Source organism: Myxine glutinosa, chromosome 4 (genome assembly GCF_964187855.1).
Source record: "Myxine glutinosa chromosome 4, kmMyxGlut1.1, whole genome shotgun sequence".
Classification (NCBI taxonomy): Eukaryota; Metazoa; Chordata; class Myxini; order Myxiniformes; family Myxinidae; genus Myxine; species Myxine glutinosa.
In genome coordinates this window covers 215793725-215806545 of record NC_136264.1, presented here as the reverse complement: position 1 = coordinate 215806545, position 12821 = coordinate 215793725, and the positions used below count along the sequence as shown (strand labels likewise).

The following is a 12821-nucleotide window of genomic DNA, read 5'->3' as shown; positions in this document are numbered from 1 at the left end:
GACGAAATTTTACGCCATCTCCATCTTCAATCCTTTCTTTGCAGATCTGACAACTTTCATGGGCTAAACTTGAAATACTCATGTTCCAAACCTGAAACAGAAATCAAAACATTCATTATTCAAGAAATTTCAAGGTTTTTATTCAAGGTTTTTATTCAAGAAAATAATGCTGAAAAAAGGTCAAAATAAGTAATCTTCTATATATATATATATATATATATACAGAGCGTATTAAAAAAAAGGTAATCCGAATTCAAGGGGTTAATATGCCTGGTGTTGGCTTAGCGGCTAGGGTGCTGGCTTTGGATCCTAGGATCCTGGGTTCGAATCCCGGTCGATCGCTGAATTAACGCCAGGGGGGTTGACTCAGCCTGTCAACCCTTCCGAGGTCGGCAAATTGAGTACCAGCTTTCTGGGATGAATGATCACGGTGTGTACCCCAATTTAGAATAGGTACACTGTATCCCTGCACATCGTAAGAGTGTGACCAAGGGTTGGCGTCAGGAAGGGCATCCGGCCATAAAAAAAAACATTGCCTCAAACAGGGAACCATGATTGTCATGGGGCCCGCAAGGCTAACCCCCGCTCTAGCGGGGAAAATGGCCTTAAAACGATCATTCATTCATTCATTCAATATGCAAAGGTTATTTAGTTTGACAATTTAAATGTGGTTTACCAATTATGAGGAGATCCTCAGCTTTCCATTGATGCCTTTCATGCATCATTGCTGTCACACATGACCGAGTACATGTTGATTGAAAATGACAAGTTCAAATCGCATTTTTACAAGTTTGGCTAATTGGTGCAAGACAGTTTTAAATGGACGCATTACTTGTCGACTGCCAAGTTGATTATGTAAAATTGTTAAACTGGTCTGGTAATCGTCGGTTGCGTCATCCTTTGTTTAAGATGGGTATTTAAGATGGGCCTACAGTGTATGGGTTTAGAGACAGTCTGAGTCATTGAAAAGATGGTCCAACGTACGACTGAACAGCGGACCTTCGTGGTTACAACCTTTCACCAAACTGGAGGTTTACAGCGAACTCGTGATGCGTTCAGGGAACATTTCCCAGAACGGGAGCCTCCAGCAGCCAAAACCATCTGGGCGAATGTTAGAAAATACCAAGAGCATGGAACTAGCCTCAACCGCAACAAGGAGAATTCTGGTAGGAGGCGCACTGGGCGATCGGAAATGAACATTGCAGCAGTAAGGCAGCATGTTTTTGAGAATCCTAGGGATACCAGCGCAAGACGAAATGGGACGGGATTGCCTTCGGCAACATTCAACCGAATCACAAGACTGGACCTCCACCAACATCCATATCGTATTCACATCCGGCATCAACTTACGCCACAGGATTTTGCCAGGAGGCTGGTGCTTGCCAGATGGTTGCTAGCACATTGCAAAGCAGATGTCAATTTCCTGCGGTATCTCGTTATCGGCGACGAAGCTGCTTTCGCCATGGACGGCAAGGTAAATACCAATAATGTTCTTGAATATGCACCGACAGGTCAACCCCCGGAATTTAATTTTGACACCAACATGAATCGACAAAAGTGGACTGTTTGGTTGGGACTTTGTGGAAGTGGTCAGGTGATCGGACCATTTTTCTTTCAAAGGAATGTCAATGGTAACAGGTATCTGCAGATGATCAATGATGAAGTTTTACCGCAATTGGAGGATAACTTTGAGCGACAGGTTCGTGGTATCTTCAGATATCTCTGGTGGGCCCAAGACGGCACCCCAGCACATCGTCTTATCGCTGTCCAAGATCGACTGAGGGAACTCTTTGGAGACTGAGTCATCGCCCTCAACCATGCAGTGGTTTGGCCACCAAGACCACCTGACCTCACACCATGTGATTATTTCCTTTGGGTACATTTAAAGAACAAGGTGTTCGTAACTCCTCCCCGTGATCTTGACGAATTGCAGGGCCGTATTCGACATGAAGTGGATGCTTTGCGCAATGACCCGGCTATGGTGAGACGAGCAGTTCAGGGCATGCTCCGCCGCTGTGAGCTTTGTGTTGAAAGGGGAGGTGGACATGTTGAAGGTGTGGGTGCATAAAGGCCAATCATTCCTGAGAAAAGTTCACATCTGACGCTCATTTTGCACCAATTATCCTGACTTGCATCGATTAACCAAACTTGTAAAAATGCGATTTGAACTTGTCATTTTCAATGAACATGTACTCGGTCATGTGTGACAGCAATGATGCATGGAAGGTATCAATGGAAAGCTGAGGATCTCCTCTTAATTATTAAACCACATGTAAATTATCAAAATAAATAACCTTTGCATATTAACCCCTTGAATTTGGATTACCTTTTTTTTGATACGCACTGTATAAAAGAAAGTTTTTGTTTGTTTGTTTGTTTGTTTGTCTGCACACGCTAATCTCCTGAAAGGTGAAAGATAGGAGGAAACCTCTGAAACAAAAAATGTCGGGACGGGCCCCGGGAAGGTTATAGGCTAGGTGGCGAGGCCGGTTGAGGCCCACCTCAGCCGGGCTGGGCCCATTTCGCAATTAAAAGCTGAGCTGAATTATAGTAGTCAATCTTCTATGACCACAAGTAAAAGCTGAATCATCGTAGTAAATTCATTCAAAAAGAACCCGGGCAACGCCGGGTGCATTCGGCTAGTCTATCTTCTATATATATATAACAGAAAGTTTTTGTTTGTTTGTTTGTCTGCATGCGCTAATCTTCTGAACGGTGAAAGATAGGAGGAAACATCTGAAACTAAAAATGTCGGGACGGGCCCCGGGAAGGTTATAGGCTAGGTGGTGAGGCCGGTCGAGGCCCACCTCGGCCGGGCTGGGCCCATTTCACAATTAAAAGCTGAGCTGAATTATCGTAGTCAATCTTCTACGGGTGTGAGTAAAAGCTGAATGATAGTAGTAAGACCTATGTACAGAAGATTAAATTCATTCAAAAAGAGCCCGGGCAACGCCGGGTGCATTTAGCTCGTATTTAATAAAGAAAACGTTGAAGCAAAAACCACCGTCCTATATTAAATTGTTTGGGAGTGTTGACCGCCATCTTGGATTTACGGATTCAATGGACTGTCATAAATCCATTGGAACCAATGAATTCCTTGACCCTTAAAACCCTAGGTTAGATACAAAAAATATTGATCGACACCTAATAATAAGGAAGTTACAGCCACCTTCTTGGTTTTCAGGGTCAGTGGCGGCCATCTTGGAACTGACAGTTTTAACCCACTTCCGGTGGTCTGATTTTGGTAGACTTTTTTCTGTCGTTGAAAACACCCAGTAGGTAAAAAAAAAACACTGAAAAAAACTTTTGTTAGAATTTGTTGAGGATTAAGGTGTTTTTTTTCCATAAATTGACCCACGTAATATATTGTTATGTCGGTTGGGTAGGCATATATAGATTAAGGTAGATCTGAATAGGTATCATGCTTCGTCTGTCAAGTTGGAAGAATCTCGATGTAATAGGTTCTGTGTTTAGGCGGTTTGTCGGATTAAGTGTGTACCTGTGATCATACGAGGATGATCCGGTGATAGGTAGAATAAGGACTAAGCTAATTCCCCTGTGTGTGAAACCTCTGTGATCAATCCATTGTCCCTTATGGCAACACACCACATACATTAGCTATATTCATTAGTGAACCACATCAATTAATTCTCCCGCCGCCACAATGACTGACCGAAAAGACCAACAGCAAGCGGCCGCACAGTGGTACACCATGGCGATCAAACATTGACCAGGCAGGCTGAGAGCCACGTCCAGGGAGAACTCGTGATTCGCCGGCACCGGGGCAAGCAAAGAGCAGGGCACCGATTGGCAGAGCAGGGAAGGATGTGTGATTGGTCGTGGAAGGGACAAAAAGCTTCCCCGTGATTGGGGGTAAGGAAGGTGAAGGAGCGACACACTGATTGGCCACCGACCAATGACACCACGGCCAATCAGTGCGGAAGGCGCAAAGCCACTACCAAGAAGCAGGTCGCCGATTGGAGGACAAGCGCCGGTGACATGAGAAGGCGTGAAAAGGCACAAGGAAACGACGAGCTGGTTGGAGGAGAAAACGCTAGTGACGACGGAGGGCATCTGATAAAAGGGAGCTGAGACCGACATTTTCTCTCTTCGCCCCTGCCTCTCTTCTCTTCTTGCCGTCTTTTGCGCTTGGACCTGTTCTTGCCTTTGGAATTTGGTGGAGAGACCAGCGCCGACGATCATCCTCCCCTGTTGTTCGTGCTCCTGGTGCCTGCGTGCCGTGCTGTGTGGCGTGGGATGGACCATGCAGAGAGGGGTGTTCGCGTCAACGCCCGAGCAGTTCACGCCAACCGGAGCGCGGTCGGACGACTGCGCTTGGAGCTGACCATCCCGGACAATTCCTGACGACCACATCCAGACAGATAAGCCCAAACACGAATGCAAACACGACGATTTATTTGATTCATTCTCCCATTGTTTTGTATCTGAAGTCTGTGAGTGGTCTCCCAACCTAGGTTTCGTTCTTCCGTCGCGTCCTTTGTTATCGGGTCTGTAATAAATATTTCTTGTTGTACATTTTATATCCGTTTTGGTTTGATTTATTAATTTGCAGGCGAAGACATCGTCCGACCGACAGGTAAGCCGCGGAATTTTCCCCCAACCCCCTTCTCGTGTATGATCCACCATTGAATTGGGAAACGCCTCGTTAAGCTCGATTCAATCCGTGGACGCTCTGTCTTAACTGAGAGCGTCCGCACGACAATTTCATACATGTTCATCCATTGTCGACAAATGTTCCTGTAATTTATTTTTTAAAACGACATAATTTGATGTTGCGATGTAACAATAGGATATAAAACGGAATCAATAGGATATAAAAGGATTCAATGGGATATAAAACGGAATCAATAGGATATAAAAGGATTCAATGGGATATAAAACGAAATCAATGGGATATAAAACGGAATCAATAGGATATAAAATGGAATCAATAGGATATAAAAGGATTCAATGGGATATAAAACGGAATCAATAGGCTATAAAATGGAATCAATAGGATATAAAAGGATTCAATGGGATATAAAAGGATTCAATGGGATATAAAACGGAATCAATAGGATATAAAACGGAATCAATAGGATATAAAATGGAATCAATAGGATATAAAAGGATTCAATAGGATATCAAAGGATTCAATAGAATATAAAACGGAATCAATAGGATATAAAACGGAATCAATAGGATATGAAAGGATTCAACAGGATATAAAACGGAATCAATGGGATATAAAATGGAATCAATAGGATATAAACGGAATCAATGGGATATAAAACGGAATCAATAGGATACCAAATAGAATCAATAGGATATAAAAGGAGTCAATAGGATATAAAAGGATTCAATAGGATATCAAAGGACTCAATAGGATATAAAACGGAATCAATGGGAGATAAAATGGAATCAATAGGATATAAACGGAATCAATGGGATATAAAACGGAATCAATAGGATACCAAATAGAATCAATAGGATATAAAAGGAGTCAATAGGATATAAAAGGATTCAATAGGATATCAAAGGACTCAATAGGATATAAAACGGAATCAATAGGATATAAAACGGAATCAATAGGATATAAAACGGAATCAATAGGATATGAAAGGATTCAACAGGATATAAAACGGAATCAATGGGATATAAAACGGAATCAATAGGATGTAAAATGGAATCAATCTATATCTATCTATAATTCCACTAATCTCTGTGTGTATGTTTGTTTGTATGTTTGTATGTTTGTATGTTTGTCTGTGACCGCTGTTTCTCGACAACTACCGGTCCGATATACTTGAAACTTGCCAGGTATATTGCTGGGGACCCGAGGATGTGCCTTTTCATGGTTTTAAATTAATCGCAGAAGTAGTTACCGAGCTATGTCCAAAAAACGATTCAACCAATCAGAGAGCAGCGAGCTATCACGTGTGCCGAACGTGGCGAACAGACTCTGCCTCGGATGGCACATTTGAGAGCGTATTCATTTATTTCACGTTTGCAAACTATGTTGGCGCTATGTTGGCGTTAAACTATGTTTTAAAACTAATAAAAACTAATTTGCGATTCATCGTAACTGCGATATACGACCTTCCGGAGCTCCCGTGAGAGCGTGCGCCATTACGGATAGTAATTCAATTAAAAACATAAAAACATTGTCCCAATTCAGTCAGAGCGAAGGGCGTTGTTTTAAGCGAAGAGCGTTTTATTTTTCCCCTTAAATTCAGTCGCCGGACGGTGAAAGCTTTTTTTTGGGGGCAGCTACTGGCAGCCACGTACAGCCAATCACAGGACACGTTGTTGTGTCGACGTGCCGTGTTGTTTTCCCTCGCGGTTTGGAATGTTTTTCCTTTTCATTTTTTTTCTCTTCCTTACGGAAGTACGGGCATTTCCTTAAATTTGCGATTCTTTCGCTTTCCTGCGCGTTTGGGCACGCTATGGCGATTTCTTTACCAAACTCCGCAAGCCGTTCGCTTTGGACCAAACCATTTCATGTAAATAGAGGGGGGGGATTGTCACCGTACTCGCAAGCCGTTCGCTTTGGACCAAACCATTTCATGTAAATAGAGGGGGGGGGATATAATTTTAGATATAGATATAGTACGGGCATGCCCTAGTATATATAAAACACAGTTTGTGTGTGTGTGTGTAATGTTACCGATAGACTCCTAAACAGAGAGGCTCACGTGCTTCATATTTGGCATAGACATGGCCATTGAGCCTGGGAAGAACATGGCCGACATAAAAAAAAATATTTCATAATATTTTTTTACCATATTTTTACCTCAGCGCATTTCAGCGAGGAATATAATACACGGCATCTGAGCTGGTCGCAGAGCAGCGCGCTGATTCGCTCAGAGCGATCACATGATGTTCCAACTTTGCCTCCATAATCTCACATACGCCTTCGCACGTAATTCAGTTTTTTCACATTTCAGCGAGGAACATCGCCATTCACACCACATAGGTTTTTTTTTCTTTCATCTTTAGATCCATATTTTTTGCCATAATGTAGCGAACGTAGCGTAGCTAACATAGCGTTAGCATAACGTAGCGATCCTTGCTCAGGATCTTCGTCAGGTTCGCGAGCGAGTTAGCCGACACATAAAAGTGAAAATATATCGAATTTTAAAATCATATTTACCTCAGCGCATTTCAGCGAGGAACATTATACACGGAATCTGAGCTGGTCGCAGAGCAGCGCGCTGATTCGCTCAGCGCGATCACGTGATGTTCCAACTTCCAATGTTCCAACACAATCTGTCAATTTCCCGACCCGGATCTCAGCCAATGGAGTATCTTCTCTTCTAGACTTGGTTATGACAAACTTCCCTGCTAATGTCTGCTGCTCTTCTTCTGCTCCAATCGGTTCTTCTGATCATGTGCTTGTCAAAGTGGACATCTCTCTGGCCATTCTCAGAGAGCCTCCTCAGCGTCGACGAGTCTGGCATTTCACTCAGGCCGACTGGGACGGTCTTCAAGCAGCCATCAATCGTCTGGATTGGTCTCCCATCTCCACTGCCTCTGACATCAATTCTTCCTGGGAATTCTTCCAAAGCAAACTGATCTCTCTCATGCACAGATTTATCCCATCTCGCCTTCAATTGTCTTACCCTTCCTCCCGTCCATGGTACACTGAATCTTGTGGTGAGGCAGTTGCCCTGAAACATCTTGCCTTTGCCTCTTGGAAGGCTAATCCAACTGAAGGAAATCTCAGTTCCTTCCACCAAGCTCGGAACAAGTGTGTGTCTACCCTCAGGAGTGCCAGGAAGCACTATCTCTCCTCACTCAAGAATGAACTCTCAAACCTGTCTCCTTCCTCCAAATCCTGGTGGCGTCTGGTCAAATCCGTTTCTGGTGTTTGTTCCCCCTCCATCCCCTCCCTTACCTCAAATGGCCACACAGTTGACATCGCACGTGACAAAGCCGAATGCCTCAACTCTGTGTTCGCCTCGAAATCCTTAGTCCCAAACCCATCTCTCTCTGTTCCCACCTTTCCCAGTCGAACCCAAATGCTCCTGGACTCTGTGTCCTTCTCTCCTGACAAGGTGGAGGAGTTTTTGTCAAACCTCGACTCTGATTCTGCAACTGGACCAGACGGCATCAGCCCACGGGTCCTAAAATCCTGCTCTGCCGCTCTATCTCACCCTCTCTCTGTTCTTTTCACCCTATCTTTTGCTCAAGGTCATCTGCCAGCATCCTGGAAATCAGCTAACATTACCGCTTTACACAAAAAAGGTGCAAAAACAGATCCTTGCAACTACAGACCAATCAGCCTGCTCCCAATTATCAGCAAAGTCATGGAATCCATCATTGCTTCGGATATGAAATCTTTCCTCTTCTCCAATGGCTTGATCTCTGATCATCAATTTGGTTTCAGACCAGGTCACTCTACTCTGGACATGCTGCTTCTGCTGTCTCAACAATGGATGGAGGTCCTGAATGCCAAACAGGAAATCAGAGCTGTCTCCCTTGACATATCAAGGGCCTTTGATACGGTCTGGCACCCAGCTCTGCTCACCAAACTCTCCTCCTATGGTATCCATGGAAATCTCCATGCATGGCTTGCGGACTTCCTCTCTGGTCGTAGTCAACGTGTGGCCCTGAATGGATTTCTCTCATCTCCCCTTCCTGTTCAGGCTGGAGTTCCCCAAGGAAGTGTGCTGGGCCCTGTGCTTTTTCTGGTCTTTATCAATGATCTCTCTGACTCTCTGGAAAATCCTCTCTATCTCTTTGCTGATGACTCCACTCTCTGCCGCTCCATTCCTCTTCCCTCAGATAGGCAGTCTGCAGCCTCCTCACTCTCTGAAGACCTGGACAAAATCACAGACTGGTCAAACAAGTGGAACATGTCTTTCAATCCTGCCAAATCTCACTCTCTTACTATGTCTCTCCGAAAAGATCGACTGGACAACCCTCCCATCTACTTTCTCAACAATCCTCTCCAAGAAGTTCTGTCACTCAAGCTTTTGGGTCTCACTATCTGCCATGATCTTTCTTGGGAAAACCACATTTCCAAGCTGGCCTCCAAAGCCAGTCGCCGACTGGGCATCCTCCGTCGTGCGAAGTCCTTCCTCGGCACACCTGAGCTCCTCACCACATACAAGGCTTTCATCCGCAGCTCAATGGAATACTGTTCTCCCCTATGGGCTGGTGCTCCTGCCTCACACCTGGCTCGGCTTCACGCTGTTGAATCCAAAGCTTTCAAAATCATTGGAATCTCCCGCGATGAAGCTATCTCTGAGGGCCTTTCACTCACTCACCGCAGGCAGGTAGGTGGTCTTTCTGTCTTCTACCGACTCCTCTCCGGCCTTGCCCCCCCAGCTCTCTCCGTGCTCTGTCCCCCAAATATTCCTACAGGTCGCACAAGATCTGCCAGCAACCCTCTGATGGTTAAACTGCCGAAATCTCGGCTCTCTGCTCACCTTCACTCTTTCATTCCTCTTTTCTCCCGCCTGTGGAACAAACTCCCACACTCCCTTCAATCCCTCTCCTCCCTCCAGGTCTTTAAAACAGCTGTTCACCACCATCTCTTATCTTCCCCCATCCATAACCTTGATCTTGTCTACCCCCACTAATTTCACCCCAGATCCACCTTGTTTGAAATTCCAACTTATTTCCTGGAAATCCTGGCAGTGTCCATATGTTTATACCTCTCCCACCCCCCCCCCCTTCACATGCCTCCCCCCCTTCACATGCCTCCCCCCTTCACATGTCTCCCCCCCAAAGCCCTCTCCCTCCCACAGATCTCTCGATGTCTCCATGTCTCTCGGTCCCTGCTCTCAAATGTTGTGTTTGTGTCCTTCCCCCCCTCTCCCCATCTTGTCTACCGCTCCCGATGTTATTTGTTTTATGTGTCTGTTTGTCTTTCTGTGTGATTAATTTTCGCTCTTTCACGAGCCTCGACCTTGTATACAAAAAAAAAAAAAAAAAAAAAAAAAAAAACTTTGCCGCCATAATCTGACAGTTATGCGTTCGCACGTAATTCAGTTTTTTCACATTTCAGCGAGGAACATTGCCATTCACACCACATAGGTTCTTTTTCACTTTCATCTGATATTTGTGATTTATTTCAAACAAACTGTATTTCCCATCGACACGGCCATGTATTCCTATTAACGTTATGTAAAGTACATAAATTGTGTGGATTACATCATTTGTGGATGTGATCAATTGCCAGTAACCATCTATATCCCTCCCCTCCCCTCCTCCCCCTCCCTCCCCCTACCCTTCCCCTTCCCCCCCCTCCCCCTCCCCCTACCCTTCCCCCTCCACCCTACCCTTTCACCTCCCCTCCCCCTCCCTTTCCCCCCTACCCCTTCCTTTCTGCCCTCCCCCTCCCCCCCACCCCTTCCTTTCTGCCCTCCCCCCTCCCCCCCACTCCCCCTCCCCTGTCCCCCACACTCCCCCTCCCCTCCCCTGTCCCCCACCCTCCCACTCCTCCCTCCCCTCCCCTGTCCCCCACCCTCCCCACTCCTCCCTCCCCCTCCTCCCTCCCCCTCCCCTGTCCCCCACCCTCCCACTCCCCCCACCCCTCCCACCCCCCTCCCCCTACCCTTCCCCTTCCCCTTCCCCCCCTCCCCCTACCCTTCCCCCTCCACCCTACCCTTTCACCTCCCCTCCCCCTCCCTTTCCCCCATGCCCCTCCCCCATCCCCCTCCTTTCCCCTACCCCTTCCTTCTGCCTCCCCCTCCCCCCCACTCCCCCTCCCCTCCCTGTCCCCCACCACTCCCCCTCCCCTCCCCTGTCCCCCACCCTCCCACTCCTCCCTCCCCCTCCCCTGTCCCCCACCCTCCACTCCCCCCACCCCTCCCCACTCCCCCCCATTCCTCCCCCCCACTCCCCCCCATTCCTCCCCCTCCCCCTTCCCCATTCCTCCCCCCCATTCCTCCCCCCTCCCCCCATTCCTCCCCTCCCCCCTCCCCCCCATTCCTCCCCCTCCCCCCATTCCTCCCCCTCCCCCCATTCCTCCCCTCCCCCCTCCTCCCCCATTCTCCCCCTCCCCCCCACCCTCCCCCTCCCCCCGCCCCCCCATTCCTCCCCTCCCCCCCATTCCTCCCCCCACCCCTCCCCCTCCCCCACCCCCCCATTCCTCCCCCTCCCCCCCATTCCTCCCCCCACCCCCCCTCCCCCACCCCCCATTCCTCCCCCCACCCCCCATTCCTCCCCTCCCCCCATTCCTCCCCCCACCCCCCATTCCTCCCCCCCACCCTCCCCCCACCCCCCATTCCTCCCCCCCACCCTCCCCCCACCCCCCCTCCTCCCCCTTCTCCTCCCTCCCCCCCTCTCCTCCCCTCCCCCCCTCTCCTCCCCTCCCCCTCCCCTCCCCCCCTCTCCTCCCCTCCCCTCCCCCCCCCTTCCCTCCCCTCCCCTCCCCCCTTCCTCCCCTCCCCTCCCCCCCTTCCCTCCCCTCCCCTCCCCTCCCCCCCTTCCCTCCCCTCCCCTGCCCGGCAATGCCGGGTACTTCTGCTAGTAGGATATAAAAGGATTCAATGGGATATAAAAGGTTCAATTGACATTTATTCAGATTTCAATAATTGCTGTCGTCGTTACCGACTTGGAGCGCCCGTCCTGTCCAGCACGTTCTTAGAGTCGCACGAGGAACTATTCGAGGCCGTGCGTCTGCAAGGCCCGATTGATGAGAGGCGAAGGACCGACCGGTAAACAGGGTCTGCTCTGCAGAGCGAGACCCGCTCGAAGGGAGCTCATGTTCCTGGTGTGAGGGTCCACGTATCGGGGATGTTGCGTACAGGCCTTCCTTCAGGAGGAGCGAACCATGAATGGATGAATCTGAACCTCAAACATTTGCTTGCTTCGTGCGGTGTGCCGGTGTATGGAAAATCGTGCGGTGTATGGTATGGGAGAGAAATAGCCGCGGACTATGACGTGCGGTTTATGGTGCGCGGTGCATGATGTGCGGTGTATGGTGTATCATAGGCGGTGTATGTTGTTGCGTAAAGGTTTTTTTTATTATGTTTTTGTTTACTGGATTTAGACATGTAAAGCGTAGTTTATGTGCCCCTCGTCACTGTGTTCAAATCTCATAGAGGCCTAGAGGTTAACCTTCAGGGGATGGTCAAATCAATGCTTCTGAAGAACACACTTAAACTGATTTAGCGTGGCAGACTCGGTCACATGACGTGATGACGAGGAAGAGAATGCCAATTATTTATACAAGGATGAAAGGGCACACTGATTTTAGTCTTAAAATGAAACTTCTTCGGCTTGAGTGAATTCCCTCTTTTCCTGGTCGACTCCTCCAGTGCGAAACTTCTTATCGTCCACATTATCCAATCCTCTGAACATTTAATACATTTTAATCACCTCTGATCGACTTCGTCTATATTATATATATATACAAGAGTGGTTAGACCAAGTACCCTCAATCTACCTGATACAAGAGTGGTTAGACCAAGTACCCTCAATCTACCTGAACAAGAGTGGTTAGACCAAGTACCCTCAATCTACCTGATACAAGAGTGGTTAGACCAAGTACCCTCAATCTACCTGATACAAGAGTGGTTAGACCAAGTACCCTCAATCTACCCTGATACAAGAGTGGTTAGACCAAGTATCCTCAATCTACCTGATACAAGTCGTGGTTAGACAAGTATCCTCAATCTACCTGATACAAGAGTGGTTAGACCAAGTACCCTCAATCTACCTGATACAAGAGTGGTTAGACCAAGTATCCTCAATCTACCTGATACAAGAGTGGTTAGACCAAGTACCCTCAATCTACCTGATAGTGATACAAGAGTGGTTAGACCAAATACCCTCAATCTACCTGATAGTGATACAAGAGTGGTTAG

The 12821-nt window shown here is 47.5% G+C and overlaps 1 protein-coding gene across 3 annotated transcripts in view; it reads right to left on the bottom strand.

The window, feature by feature from the left end:
* Positions 1-12821, bottom strand: part of MMAA (metabolism of cobalamin associated A) — a 773535-nt gene that overhangs the window by 62720 nt on the left and 697994 nt on the right. The window contains exon 1 of one of the 3 annotated variants that reach the window (XM_068114404.2): positions 11563-11934. The exons of 1 other annotated variant lie outside the window; for it this stretch is intronic. The gene's annotated coding sequence lies outside the window, so the exon portion shown is untranslated. Of the gene's footprint in view, positions 1-11562; positions 11935-12821 lie in introns of those variants that run through there. One more of the 3 variants, XM_078777020.1, reaches the window with a different exon arrangement.